The 14,644-nt window shown below is 35.6% G+C and overlaps 1 long non-coding RNA gene across 1 annotated transcript; it reads left to right on the top strand.

Moving 5' to 3' along the window:
• Nucleotides 1–1,120: 1,120 nt before the first annotated feature.
• LOC118679847 (uncharacterized) lies at nt 1,121–9,659 on the top strand. Its single transcript, XR_004975349.2, has 3 exons — nt 1,121–1,447; nt 1,636–8,048; nt 8,911–9,659. It is a non-coding gene; the product is annotated as an uncharacterized lncRNA (long non-coding RNA).
• The last annotated feature ends 4,985 nt before the right edge of the window (nt 9,660–14,644 follow it).

The raw sequence follows: 14,644 nt of genomic DNA on the forward strand, positions 1-14,644 counted from the left end.
TACTGTAACAACTGTCTTAAAATTTTAAAGGTAAAATATACCTTTATGATAAATTTAAATATACCTTTAAATATTACACAGAAAAATTTTAGAAAAAAAATTAAACATTTGGTCAGTTTTGACCTACCTACATAAAAAGACATGCAACAAAATATTATTAGCGAACGAATCGTTTATCTCCGAGTAATTACTAAGGCAAATTTGAGAAATGTAGTTTGGAGATAAACGAGTTTAAAGATAAACTGATTAAGCTGAATGAACTGAGGGGTTATAGTTTAAAAGGCTATACTCGTACTGTAAGCTATACACTATTTGAGAGATCTACTTTTATTAATTTTAAACTAAGTGTGCCGTTAAAATTATTAACCAATATTATGCATAAATGATACTCGTAGTTAACGAACCGAATATGCTTTATCTTAACCAGGATTTAAATGCCATACTATCGTGAACTACCTGCTAAAGTGAACGTAAGTTCAACGAAATGTGCACAATGCCAAAAATATACGTTCTAGAAAGTATTTCAATGCATCGAATTCTATTTCTATTATCTGATCTATTTTTTTGACAAAAATAAAACCTAATATGTGTTGTTTTGCCGCTTTACCACAAATCAAGCGAATTAGAAAAAAAATCAACACGTGTTTTGTAGAAGTTCCAGGCCTTGCTTTGATAGCTTTACAACTAATAACGTTCAAGAAAGTTCCAATGTATTATAAACTAAATATAAATGTTATACATATATGTGAGCTGGTACATAAGTAAAGACATTTATATAATTTTAGTAATGTATTAATTAATTTCTGAGGTCAGACCTTATATAAAATGCGATCATATATTGCATTTTTGAAAAATTTTTCCATGCTTGAAGAATAGTCAAATATATTTAAAAACACACATTTTCGAATGATCAATCGGCAGGTAGCTTGTTAACCTTATAATATACCGCGTATTATCTTTCAGAAATTTCCGAAACTCGCTTAGTTTAAGCTACTGTCACTAAGCAGAAATGTTTTTGGTCATAACAACAGGTATGCACCAGCTTACAGGTATATGAACTAACATGACCTTGTTAATGGTTTCTTAGAAAATTTTCTATTATTTAGCCGTGCATATGTAATCGTAAACGAATACGAATATCGCCGAAGAATATCTTTAAAGTACTCTGCAATCGCAGTATATGGTATAAATTCGGCGCGCAAGTAAGAAACTTCTCAGAAAGACTTCAGTAACGCACTGACGAGTAACGCACCTTGCACAAAAATGACTAGCAACAGGAAAACACTTATGAGAAAATTAAAAAGCTTAGCAGAAAAACAAAATAAGTCTCTGAAATTTATGAAATCATTACACGCAAAAATTCTTAGGCAGAAAATGCACGAAAAAATTGCAGCAGAAGCGTTGAGGAAAGAGGAAGCGGTTATTTCTAGCAGCACGCAAATTAACAGTAATAATGAGAACAGCGATAATCTAAATTTTTTTCGTTAGAGGAACAGATGCGATGAGCAGCGGTGTAGTTCCTGGTCAATGACTCGAGTGTTTCCATAATAAAATGTTTATTTCATATATATTATATTATATATAAATATCAATTATTTCATATAAATTAAAATAACTACACACTTCTCTATTTAGTTTTTTGAGCTTGCTTGAGGAGAAACTACAAACTGCTCTACGAAGTCATGGATATAGTTAGGCGCATAAAAAATCCAACGATTGCGCTAGTTAGACCATGTCGCTCGCAGGGAAGATGATGCTCCAGCGAAAACTCTTTTGATTCGGAAACCTTGGGTGAAAAGATCAAGTACATAACGATCTGTCTGCACTTGAGATTTGCAACTGGCGTGACTTCATAAAGGATAGAGGCAGCTGGCGAAGTTTTGTTTTCTCAGCCCAGACCGATCGATGGTAGTAGTTCCAAAGGAGAAGAAGTAGAAGAACTCGAGAATAGATATCTGAGATTAGTTTAAAATTTCCTAATAGACACTAAAGCTTAGAGAGGGCGAAGTCAATTATGTTAATAAGTAAAAGGGTCAGATATGTTGCATATTTTCTGAAGAGACAAAGAAATTAGACCTTGAGTTGCAAAAAGTGGTCATTGAAGAAACTCTAAGGGGCAGTGAAAGTACAAAGCATTATTATTATTATTATTACTGCTGCTAAACTATTATTAAATTTTGAGACATTTCCGCTCTCAGCTCAACTATGAAGTACTTTCATTCCCACACCAGCAATTGCAACAAATATTGTAAAATGGGCAAATTTAAATCCAACTAATGCCGTAGTGCGAAACCCCAGAAAATTAAGGATCATCATTTTTGCTCATGGATAATTGCATTTAATTTGCTAACCATGCCCTGCGGTCAGAACGTGCAAATGACTAAAACAATGTACATATGTAATAATGTTTAACGCTTGTTGTTCTTGTTGCAATTGCAGTAATCATTTCGGTTTTGGTAATTTGCTAGTAGGGAACAGAGCCATCGTCATGGCTCATCTAGCGATTCCTTCGACGCTTTCGCGCAACAAATTTCGTCGGTATATTTTTATACGGTGGCCGGCTACGAGCGAAGCGAAACTTCAAATGTGTTGCATTACACGATCAGCGACATTCTGCAGCAATTGCAGCTCAACAGCATCAACAGCAACAGCGACGACTACTACTTAACAACAAAGCGTGAATAACATTTTGATATTAGCTCAGCTCCTTTGCAACAACACAACAATTTCCATCTTTTCTTTGCTTTTGATTGCAAAAATGCTCTTGCGGCTCTTTAAGGCGTGTTCGTTTTTATTTTTTTTCCCTAACTCGACTGCTGCTGCTGTGGTTACCTTGTGCTACTATGTGTACGTCGTGCCTTTGACGCCTGAGCCCTCCGCCCAACCACAATCGCTGCAAACATCAAAAACATCATTACCTCCACTACCTCGCGAGCAGCCCAAGACCGAGCGCTTCTTGTTGCCATAACGCTCTTCCACCTTAAGCAGCACCTATGCAATGCGGCGTTTCGGTCAGAATGGTGGCATTGGCGTGGTGCAGTGGTTGTGGCGTTTCAGTAATTGAACTGACATCGCTAATGGGTGCACAGGGCATCGTCAGACAACAACGACATTTACGGCCTTTGAAACCCTTAAGCTTCTTTTGCCTTCTAACTCCGCTTTAGTGTTTGGTGTTCTCTTTGCACTTTGCTTACTATTTATATTTTGTTACATTGCCGTTGGTTGGTTTTTGTTGCACTTAACTTTTTTGCCAGTTGTTGTACTTGCATCAGTTAAGCGTTTTTACTAATTTGAGTTGAAATGGCAATTGACATGGTCGTGACAGTGATGTGAACGGTTATCGACAAATGTCGATGGAAATATTAGTAATTTTATTGTAATTAAATTGAAGTATTGCACAAAGCATATTTGGCAGGTAAATTGCAGTGCGATTATGCGTTTTGCTTGCTTAGAGTGAAAAATGGAAACATTAAAAAAGATTTGGAAAATAATAACCGTAATAACCGTTTAATGGCGTAAAGTCTTTGTTTTGAAAGCGCATAAATAATAACCAAAAATTTTGACTCGCTTAAATGTGGTGATATTGGTGTTAAAATTGCGAAGAAACAATATATATTTTTCCCTAATTTAAAAAACAAATTATTTTAATGTAGCGTACAATCAGCTTTCACTTTTGAAATTAAATTCATGTAATTTTTCGGAAACCGATAACAAATGTAATACCAACCGAAAACTGTTAAAACTCTATATACCGCTACTTTTTTTAGACAAAAAAAACTTTGACCAAACACGAAATAAAGGAATTGAGGATATTTTTGACACCTACAGAACTTTATCATAATCTTATCATCCGCATTTTTAAATTCTCATGGCATTTTGCAATTAAAATATGTAGGAAGTCAAGCTTACATATGTACATACACATAACAAAGAGCTTTTCTCATTACCATATTGGCGTTTGAAAACAGATTTAAGTTACCTTTAGCAAAAGCATTTAAATTTTTCCTTCAATTTTAACGAGCTTGTGTCCATACGTCAAAGAAACGGAAGATATTTTCAACTAAGGACGGAAATTTGTGATATCTGTAATGGATATGCCGTACATCAAAACATGCATTGTGTGTTTATGCCAATATGAGTTTGAACATATTTTTGACAGTTACCATAAACCAATTTATAAAAAGTTTATTTTATGACAGTTTAAAGCATACGACAAAATATTGGGAGAATAGCCTAGTATAGGGACTGGCTACAGCGAAATCGCAGGATCTCTATCAGTAAAATGAAAAAATCAGGACAGTTGGTTGCGCTATCTTCGACCGCCTTACTACAGGATGGCTGAGCTCACGTGTACTTGACGAGCACTGAACAATCACTAGCACTTTCGCAGTTGCAAGGCTTTACTGTTACAAGTAAACCGAAAAGGATCGAATGAACTTTTAGAATTCAAGATAACTTTTTTCCGCAAGTTCTTTGGAGCCCTCCACGTGAGCGATGAGTGCCGAAATAGATGAACTGTATTAGCTGAACGCCGACATGGATAAATCGAACGAATTCTTTAAGTTCCTACGAAAGACTCCTTCGTTTGGAGATTCATTGGTGGACAATGGAAGCAAGGGTGCCCACGTATCCAATGAAAGAACCAAGTGCATAGGGACTTGACTCCTCTTGCGATGTACAAGTGCGTAACCACGCAATGGATAAAGGCAGCCGGCGAAGTTTTGTGTTCTGCGCCCACCCTGACTAACAATTGTAGTACTAAGCAAAAAAAAAAGAAAAAATTCTTGGCTCTCAGCAAAGTTTGCATTTTAGTTGCTTAGAGTTTTACTGGTCTTTGTCTAATTGCCGTCCCCGTGATTACATAAAAAATCTTACCAGATACAAGTTGTTGGGAAGAGTTCGAGGCGGAATCAACTTTATTTTTCCACATTGACAGCACTATTTCAGCTATCCAGATGAGCTGTTGAGATTAAAAATTTCAGTTCAAGGCATTTTATCGACTTATGTGCTCGAATTCCAAGAGTTTAGCACAAGCAGAACACTGAAAGTCCAAATTTAAAGAGGAACTATTTTTTTTATGTAAATCGAATTTAACTGATCGACTCATAAATTCAAACATGAACTCGAAAACTGCAATCGCTAGCCAAACGAACTACTAGCAACAACTCATGCCAATACTAACTCGAAATGCAGAATTTTGTTGTAAACGGTATCGATCAGTTCTAGCAAGCACACATGTGTTGCCAAGCCCAAAGAAATGCCTCTTTCGCTGTCGCACTTTACTACTTCACTCAATCATTTGGTTGCACTGTTAGTCCGTAATTTCAAACCGCTGATTGTCCGTCTGTGCCACAAACGCACATTTGTATTGCGTATGCGCCTTTATGTTGTGCTATGTTGTTTCCGTTTAATGGCACTCGTAAATCATCTAATTCCGAAACAGAAGTGATCCAATTGCAGCCTAAACATCTGTACGCATATTATTGCTACATGATCATATGCGGCCACAGCCACAGCCGCAGCCGTTCCTTACAGCCAACCAGTCAGACCGCCGATCTACTGATCGCGCCGCTTCAACTTGTTGTTGTAAATTTTTTCTGCACTCCTTAACCGCCCCAGCAGTTGTATGCTCGGCAATAACATTTGTTCCTGTTACCAACATGCCGCTCTACTCTCCCAATCTACTTGTCGATACGCGTGGTTTTTGTGGAGGCAATGTCGCATTGCGGCGAGTGATCATTTTTATGATCGATCAGTCTATTAAATTACAAGACTCTTTTGGGAAAAAATAGCGTACGACAAGAAAATGAACAACGAATGGAAAAACAATTACACAGCATACAGAAATAGGAGCAACAACTAGTACATGCGCAAAACAACGACAATAACAACAATAGCAAGGCATTTCCTTTATGCTCTAGGCGCGATCTGTTTATAAGAATCCTAACTGCGAAAGCCGGCCATGCGTTGGCCGTGTTGTTGGTGGTTGCATGTCGTTGTGCCTGGTTGGACTCATTCGTTTTGCTGCAGATTCCAATGTGATTTGTAATGACATTTATTTGGTCTATGCGGCTTTGAAAAGGCGTGCTCTGTGCAGTCAGCGCCGGTGGCTGCGTCACTTTTGTGGCATTGATTGTTTCTGTGTTCAAACAGTAGCCGCTGGGGCAAACTCGAAATCGTTGCGTGTCGACTACGACTAAATCGAAAATATGAAAAGTTTTTCTTGTTCTAATTGCTAATCATAAAAATTATTATTGAACCAGTTATTATAGATTAATGGCAAGTAACTCACCAGGCAGTGGATTATCATAAGGTTTTTGAGCTTCAAACATGTAATTGTTTTGCAAATGTGTACCTGTATAAAACTATCTCTGTATATCTGTTCCTCTACTCTGCTTGCTTCAGTTCTTAGCGAGATCAATTAATTATTAGCCACTTAGTATTTGCATTGGCAGGATGCGTATAATAGTTTCCTCACACCACGCAAGAATATATATGGTAAGCCACAGTTGTCGCTTTAAATCTGGAAAGCTACATAATTCCAACTTTTGCGATAATTGGATTCATCACATGCAAATTTTTCTTTCTTTGTATGTGGTTTGAAATCAACGCTGTCTTAATATATCATGCCTTAAGCCATAACCTAGGAGCATAAACATCCATGTGTCTCTATGGGTTCCTGTAAGCAGGTTTCAAAAAAGTATTTGATGTTATTACATCTCTTTTTTCAGTTCTGAAGTTTTCTATTTCATCTAATAATGTTTCTAATGTTCTCATCAAGTTTAAAACATGCACGATCTATTTCAGATGCTTATGTAGGCTTGACGAAACCAGTTGGACCAAAGATGTACATACTCGTCATACCTTCTGCTCAAATATAAACGAGACTGGCTCAAACAACAAAAACGGTTAATTATTCTTCAATATTTATTTTATCCCCTTCAAAATAGTCACCATTAGAGGCGATACACATATGCCACCTTTTTTTCCAATCTTCCTAACACTTCTAAGCAAAATACCTTAGAAATAAATTATTGAATAATTTTCTACTGGAGACATGCCATCAAAAACGTTAACGGTGTTAAAAATTTCGAGTTCCGATTTAAATCATTTATTCGGAAATTGTGGCAATTCTTTGGATAATAATCTATGCCAAATTTCGTAAAGATACCTTGCGAAATGAAAAAATTTTCAATACAAGGACTTGAGTTTAGTCGGTCAGTTTGTATGACAGCTATATGCTATAGGTGTCATATATAGGTGGTTCCGACAAATGAACATCTTCTTAGGGAAAAAAGGATGTGTACAAAAATTCAAATCGATATCACAAAAACCGCGGGACTTGTTCGGGTATACATATACTGACATGCCGACGGGCGTGGCTTAATCGACTCAGTTGATCACGCTGATCATTTACACGTTTATTATCTATACGTTATAGGATCTCTGATGTTAACCGTCTTCGGAGTGTATCTTTTAGGAAACTCTTTAATATCAGAGATTAGAACATCGTTGAAAAACAAATTGTTTCTATCATTTTAATTTTTTGATAAGCTGGGACTTGTCGGGTGGTTGTTATTAATGTATTGAGAAACTCCTTTGACTAAACTGCGACTATTCAAAAGCGTTTTCGAAACTCTATCGAAAATGGAAGACCAACTTAAATGGCAAAAGATATCCAGAAATTATCGGCTGCCAAAGTCAAACTTTCGGGAGCTTTCTCATATGAGTGGTTCCGTTTACTATTTACCCTATTAGAAACCTCTGATTCACAGCAATATTCATGCATGTTAAAAGTTTTCATAAATAAATATCTATAGTGTTGATTTTCCTAGAGATTTTTGCTGTCAACAATGTCATAGAAGATTTCTACACTTTCGAGCAGTCGCACTTAATTCACTCAAAATGAAAAATTGTGTTAGCAAAATGCGGGCGTGTGTGCGGAAATTTATGCAAATACGAGCATATTATTTTGCTTAGAGTCATATACACACACATATGGTATATGCATGTACGCTAAGAAATATACGGATTTGTGGAGATGAGAAGTAAGTAGGTTTAAAAATTGCTGTCACTTAAGTGCTGATATGAGTTTATTCTATAGTTACATGAGTACAACTATGCATAGCGATAATGTGTGTGTATGTGTGTATACAGGAAAATATTCATAGTGCGTGCATAAGCAACTGCTAGAGCGCCTTGCCTCCTACACAAAACTTATTTTTACCACATTTACTTGCAGTTAACTTACAAAATTCACAAAGAGCAGAATGGAAAGCACGTTGAAATACTGAAAAAAATTATTTAGTGAAATTTATTTTCTTTTTTTTAACTTTTTTTAAGTTGTGGAATCTATGTTTTTTAATTTATTTATTTTTTCAACTTATTCAAAAATATTAAAATTATATTTGAAATTTTAATTATTTTTCCTTTTATTCCAATATTTTTTTTTTTTGTTTTTCAAAATCAAATTTTTAAATATATATTATATTTTTTTATATTAAACTCTTTATAAAAAATCTAAAAAACTTTAATTATTTCTTGTCACTTTTATTAAAACTCTTCAAAAATATTAAAATAAATTTTTGAAATATAAACAATTTTTCCCAAATTTTTAAGATATATTTTAATGAATTTTTTTTTAATTTTAAACTAAACAAGTTCCTTAAAAGGTATCGTAAAGACTTTCAATATTTATTACTACTTTTATTAAAATTTTTCAAAAATATTGAAATTAATTTTTGAAATGTTAATGATATGCTCTTTTTCTTATTTTTTCGATCATAATTATTTTTTTCAAAAATAAATTTTTTAATAAAGATTTTAATTTTTGTTTAAGGATTTTATAAATTTTGTAATGCTGTCAATAATTAAATAAAAATTTATTTTTCCTATCAATTTTTTTTACAGTGCATTTAATAACGTTTTCCAGAACCTCCCTCATCCACCTACTTGCACTTGCAGACGACTTTTGCTTGCATACGATAAAAATGTTGATTACGTTGACATTCTGGCTAAGAGAGACATTTATTTGACTTTACTTTTTGGACGCGTCTGCGGCTTTAGCAGATGAAGTGGAGGATGAAGTCATGCACATATTTTGAGTGCAGTTAGGTACTTAGCAATACGGAAGAAGCATACACTAGTGTATATGTAAGTTGAGTAAATAATGCATTTGCCTGTGATAAAGTGTGGCATAAAAGTGGCAAAGTTTTAATATGTTTCTTGAAACTTATTCTTCATATCAAAATTACAATTTTTAAGCAACACACCTGCATACACAACTACTTTGAACTAACAATAAATAGTTTTTACACAAAATTGTATTAGATCGGATAAGTGACTATAATTTGAAAGATTTTTAAATGTTTTAAATGCTTGTTTTAAGCTATTGGAGAAAACTGTTTTGGAGTTTATGGAAACTTTTGCCCCATAAATTTATTTATTTTAAAAATTTTTAGTCTTTGTTATAAATCAATCTACTAAGATTGGAAAAATCATCGCATATGCTTTAAGGTTTATTAAAAAATGCTTCAGTATAATACTCATTTAGGCATTAAGATATCGTATCTCTAAAATTCCCCTCTTCTCTCCAATTTGTGGTCTTATTAGACAACCTTAAGGAATAAAATAAACAAACTGGTCTAAACTGGTCGAAATTGAGTCAATTATACATTGAAGGATGGTTGGTTGGTTGAAAAGTAAGACGCAAGAGCGCTAGACCGCAGGCGAACGCACTTAAGCCATCATTAGGCCCATTGTGTGTGTGAGTGGTAACCAATTAAGCCTCATCCAGATTTGGTAAAATACCTGACTTCTTTCTACTCCAGCTGCCCAATGTCTCTTAATTTGGATAATGGTTCATTCCGGCGAATCCACTTTGCAACTTTTTTAAAGATGGGAACTTAGGGGTAGGTGACTCCTACTCTTGCCTAAAAGTAAACACTTTTTGGTCTATACACCATCAAACTACTCCAGTACCTTTGTGATATGCCCTGTGTTGTTAGTGTTACAAGATCTGTGGTGTTCCTTGACCCTCAAAGGAGCTGAATGGTCTAGAGCAGATTAAGGAAATTGTGTTCCTGACTATCACCGAGTAGGCGAACTCGTCTGGCTTTACATTTACTTATGTTTCTATACGACTGGCATCAAGATGATTTTTACCAAATTCCCTACTAAGAGTCTAGTTATTGCCTCCTTGCATAACATAACGTATTAACACTTAGTATAGGCACTACGAACAACCTTAATTGACGCTTGTCTATTCACTAGAAGGTTTATGGACTTGCGGGTTAGCGCAGAAGCTTCCACTTTCTGTTACGTCAACAATTTCGGCTAAGACTAATTTGTATTAATTTAATCTTTTTAGTAAGGATTACTACAGAAGAAGCGCGCTACTTTTTGATCCGTCAGTAAATATATAGGTTTCGCCGTTGGAACTGTTGATCACAGAACCATTGCTCCATTTTTCTCTACCGAGGAATGAAAACGTTGTGCTTAATAAATCACGGATCTCCTTTTCTCGGTCGCATGACCAACTAAACCCGAGTTTATTAACAAGGTCGATTATAATACCATGCCCACAATGACGCTGAGACTGGTTCTAATGGCATAAAGTCATAAGTTCGCTGGTCGTAAGATTTGCATCACACTACACATAAATATTTATTGGCCGGATATCGAAAATAACCTCCAGAACCTCTGTTCATGTAATTTTCATTGCGGCGCTTTTCGAAAGTATCCTACACCACCACCAATAAAGGGTAGTTGTTATAACGAAGCCTAATTTACACAAGTAATTAATTAGTTTGAAGGTATATGGATAATTTTTGCAATTTAAATAAATGTTGCATATTAAGTACTTAATATTTTTTTATGAAATATATTTTCTTACTGTTATTTCTCCATACATCTCCACTGTATAAGTTCATACTCCTTTTTTCTCCACATATAATCGCCAATTAAATTTCTCAATTTATTCATTTTTTTATCGAGTAGTTGTGCTTTCAGCAACTGGCAAGTGCATTTCGGCATTGTCGTGGTTCCAGTTGCTGCCAGTGATAAATGTTCACTTAAGTAGTATTTAGTGTAATTTCAGCTTGCAACTTGCTCGCCAGCTACGCCGTACTGCTCGTATAACAATGTATATATGTATATACCCACACTTTAAGTATACATACATTCATCAGCATATATACACATATTTTCTACGAAAACTCTTTATGTTTCCTTACTCTTGTTGCATTCATACACACATACAGCTAAAGGAACTACTGTATCATTGCTCCTGGTCTGTAGTAATTTCGCTTACCTGATTGGCCGAATGGCAATCGACTTAGCGGCCAATTATTTATGACATCCAATTACAATTTAATTTTGTTAAATCTCTCATTTATAATGGAAGGAGTCCATAGCTTAAATCCAAAGGCAGTGGAGATCGATGCAAGCGTGTAGTTTAAGGGCTTGAAAACTGTTGCATGGATTGCAGGTTCAAGTTTCACGTGCGACAAAATCTAAATTGTAGAAAAGATTTTATCTTTAAAAATGTTGAAATAAAAAAAGTAAGTAAGACTAAATTCGGTTGTAAACGAAAATTTTATACTCTAGCAATTTTCAAAGAACAAAGCAAGTGGCATTATATCAAGGACAGACTAGAAATACCCTCTCTCTCTGAATGTAATTAAGATCTTCTCTTCTTGGAAATCGAATATTTTTCTTTAAGCGTAATGATTGAGTACGGCTTTGTAGAACCCATAATTACCTACAAAAATCCCCCGACAGCATATGTCTAACTGTTATGGCCAATTTACATAGACTTTTTTGGTTCAATTTGCATTAGACATTTGTTTTGACAGAAAAGTTGGGCTTTATGGTTGCGCCAGCCGCTCGGCTAGGCTGGATAATAATATGCGATGTAGGCATCATTGGCGCACGGGAGTGGAATCAATGTCAAGAAATAAAGTGCAGCGCGCCTGACTCGCCCAGTTAGCTCCCTATGAAGCGGTCGTGTGCGAAATTGTTCAAATAATTTTTTTATAAACGAGATTCCTTCAATAATTATACGTTCGTTTCCGAACGCATTACTATCACTAGTTAGCTAAGTTTCTGCTATAAAGGCGTTTTTTAACTCAGAAAACTAGCAGCAGAGAGCACAAGTCGAGAGCGGCAGAAGCTGAGAGAGCTTCTAGTTGGAAAGTTCGAAATTTTTTATATAAGATATATGCCGACTAGTGGAACTACTCATCTGATTGTACCCACTTCCAATATAAATGCACATTATTATTAAAAAAATATGTTTCTCTGATTTTCATTAATATGTCTCAAAAGCTGAAAGATATATTCGGTTTGAAGTCAGATATAGAAACTGAGTTCCACACATTTGGTATCTGGGGGTTTGAAATATTTTTGTGTGATAGGTGTTTGATACACATACCTAAGTGAACTAATCATATTGAATTTAAAATTGTGATGTATCGAAATTAGGACCATATGCTTACGATGAAAGAACTTGTTCGACGATTTTTATTAACTTTTCTGAAAACAAGTAAAAGTGTTCAGTAGAAAAAATAAATAGTACTGAGAACACCAATTTGGTAGGAAATTTACTGCTCTACCTAAATGATCTCATATAATTGTTCGATTAAGTTAAGCGTTTACGAGATATTCATCGTCCAACATCAATGCATATTATACTTATAAATACATATATTTCTTTCATCTTTTTTTTAAATTATAAGAAAACGTTTTGTAGAGCATTTAATTTTCTACAAAATCTATGAAACGAGATACTGTTTCAAGAAGTTGGAAGCGAGATTTGAGGTTTTCTATCTCATAATACAATAAGACAAAAAAAGGAAGCTGTAAGGTGGAGAATCTTCCCGTAAAAATTAAGAGTTCCTAGTGGGAAATAATAATAAAAAGTTTTTCATAAACTGAGAATTCTTACGCATTACAGAGAGATCACTATACAAAAAATTTATGACATTTTTTGGGTAACCCTAAAATGAACATTATTGGCTTCACAAAGGAATGTGTAGGTCATATCAGCCGCGAAGCTTTACAATATCGATCGACAGGATGGGACCGAACACATGCAACGGAACTTGCCACCTTCTACGCCAATGGACAAAACATGGATGGATCATTATATATGTATACGAGTCCAATCGGCACATGGAACAAGGTAAAACAATTATTACACAATACTATTACGTGTTATTGGATTGATTGAACTTCGAGATCAAACCTAGGTTGAAGTTTTTCAGTCATTGTAGCATCGGCGATATCTGATATTACAAATTGACCAAAAACTATAATAGGAAAATAATTGTATTTTCAACAAAAATACAATTCACTTTGATACAAATTTTAACTTATTTTTTAAACCATCGAAAAATACTCTTCTCGCTAACATTAAAACAATTTACAAGTTTATCTGCCTCGTCATCACACGCAACGGCGCCACAAATTCTTTAGCCGCTTATCCCTTTATACAAATCGTCGGCGGGTTGCTTTGAACTATTCCCCAACCGTTGATTGTTATAACCTATGGCTAAAAAATAGTAATTAAGCCAACAACCAGTTCGAAGGCAAAAATCTACCATTTTCCTATCGGCAACTGCCGGCTCAGTGAAAACCCACGCGGAAAAAGCGCGGCTTGGCAACTTGTGAAACCCGGCAAGCCAACGGAACCGAGTGCATGTACGAGCACTACTTCTCGTGATCGCAATCGATATACAACAACTAATGATCTAATAAAATCGCTTACAACAGCGGCGAACAGAACTTGCAACGCACATAGAAATACCGAAAAAAAAATCATATATACGCTGTAAATAAAGAAAATGAGCGCAAATGAGAGAAAAAAGATAAAAGAACTTAGTGAAGGAAGCGTTGCAGCTATGCGAGCAACTTCCTTTTTTCGCTAGCAACAAGTTCAAAGTCACAATCGGAAAATCTCGCGCTACGCTGCCACAAGTGGCATAAATGTGCGAGTGAGCGGCAAACAAATACATTGAAGAATTTACACAATAAATATGGCAAAGTACAAATAATACAAAACTACAATCTAGTTGCTTTTCAATTGTATTTTTTTTTTTGTAGCTGTCGTTGCAATTGTTGGTTACTTCGGTATATAGACGATTTATCTGCGATCTCATATCATGTACTTTCGACATTACAATTGCGGTAAATGCTTCTAGTTTTTAGTTTCAACGCGTTGGCCGCGCAGCTGCTACCGCCACCGCCGCAGCGGGAGCGGCAGTGCAACATGCAACAATGGCAACAGCAACAGCCGCCACAAATGAACTGTGCTGGTACGTAGCACGTCTGACTATAAGCTTTATCAATAAGCAGTGATCGTTGTCGGAGAAATCACAATAACAATAACAACAACAACAGTCAGCATACCGACAGCAGCATTGTCGCAGCACAACAACGGCGGTGGAATCAGCGGTAGCAGCCGCAAACAACTTGCAACTGTTTCCCGATTGCGCTCGAGACGCGTCTGCTGGTCTGCGTTGCAAGCTGCCGTGGAAGCTGCGCTACAATCACAATCGCGCTTTCGTTCCATACAACAACAATAGTAGTAGCAGGCAACAATGACAGCGGCGCGAATGTCGAAAATGTTGCTACTCTTCCTGTT

This window comes from Bactrocera oleae, chromosome 2 (assembly GCF_042242935.1).
Source record: "Bactrocera oleae isolate idBacOlea1 chromosome 2, idBacOlea1, whole genome shotgun sequence".
Classification (NCBI taxonomy): Eukaryota; Metazoa; Arthropoda; class Insecta; order Diptera; family Tephritidae; genus Bactrocera; species Bactrocera oleae.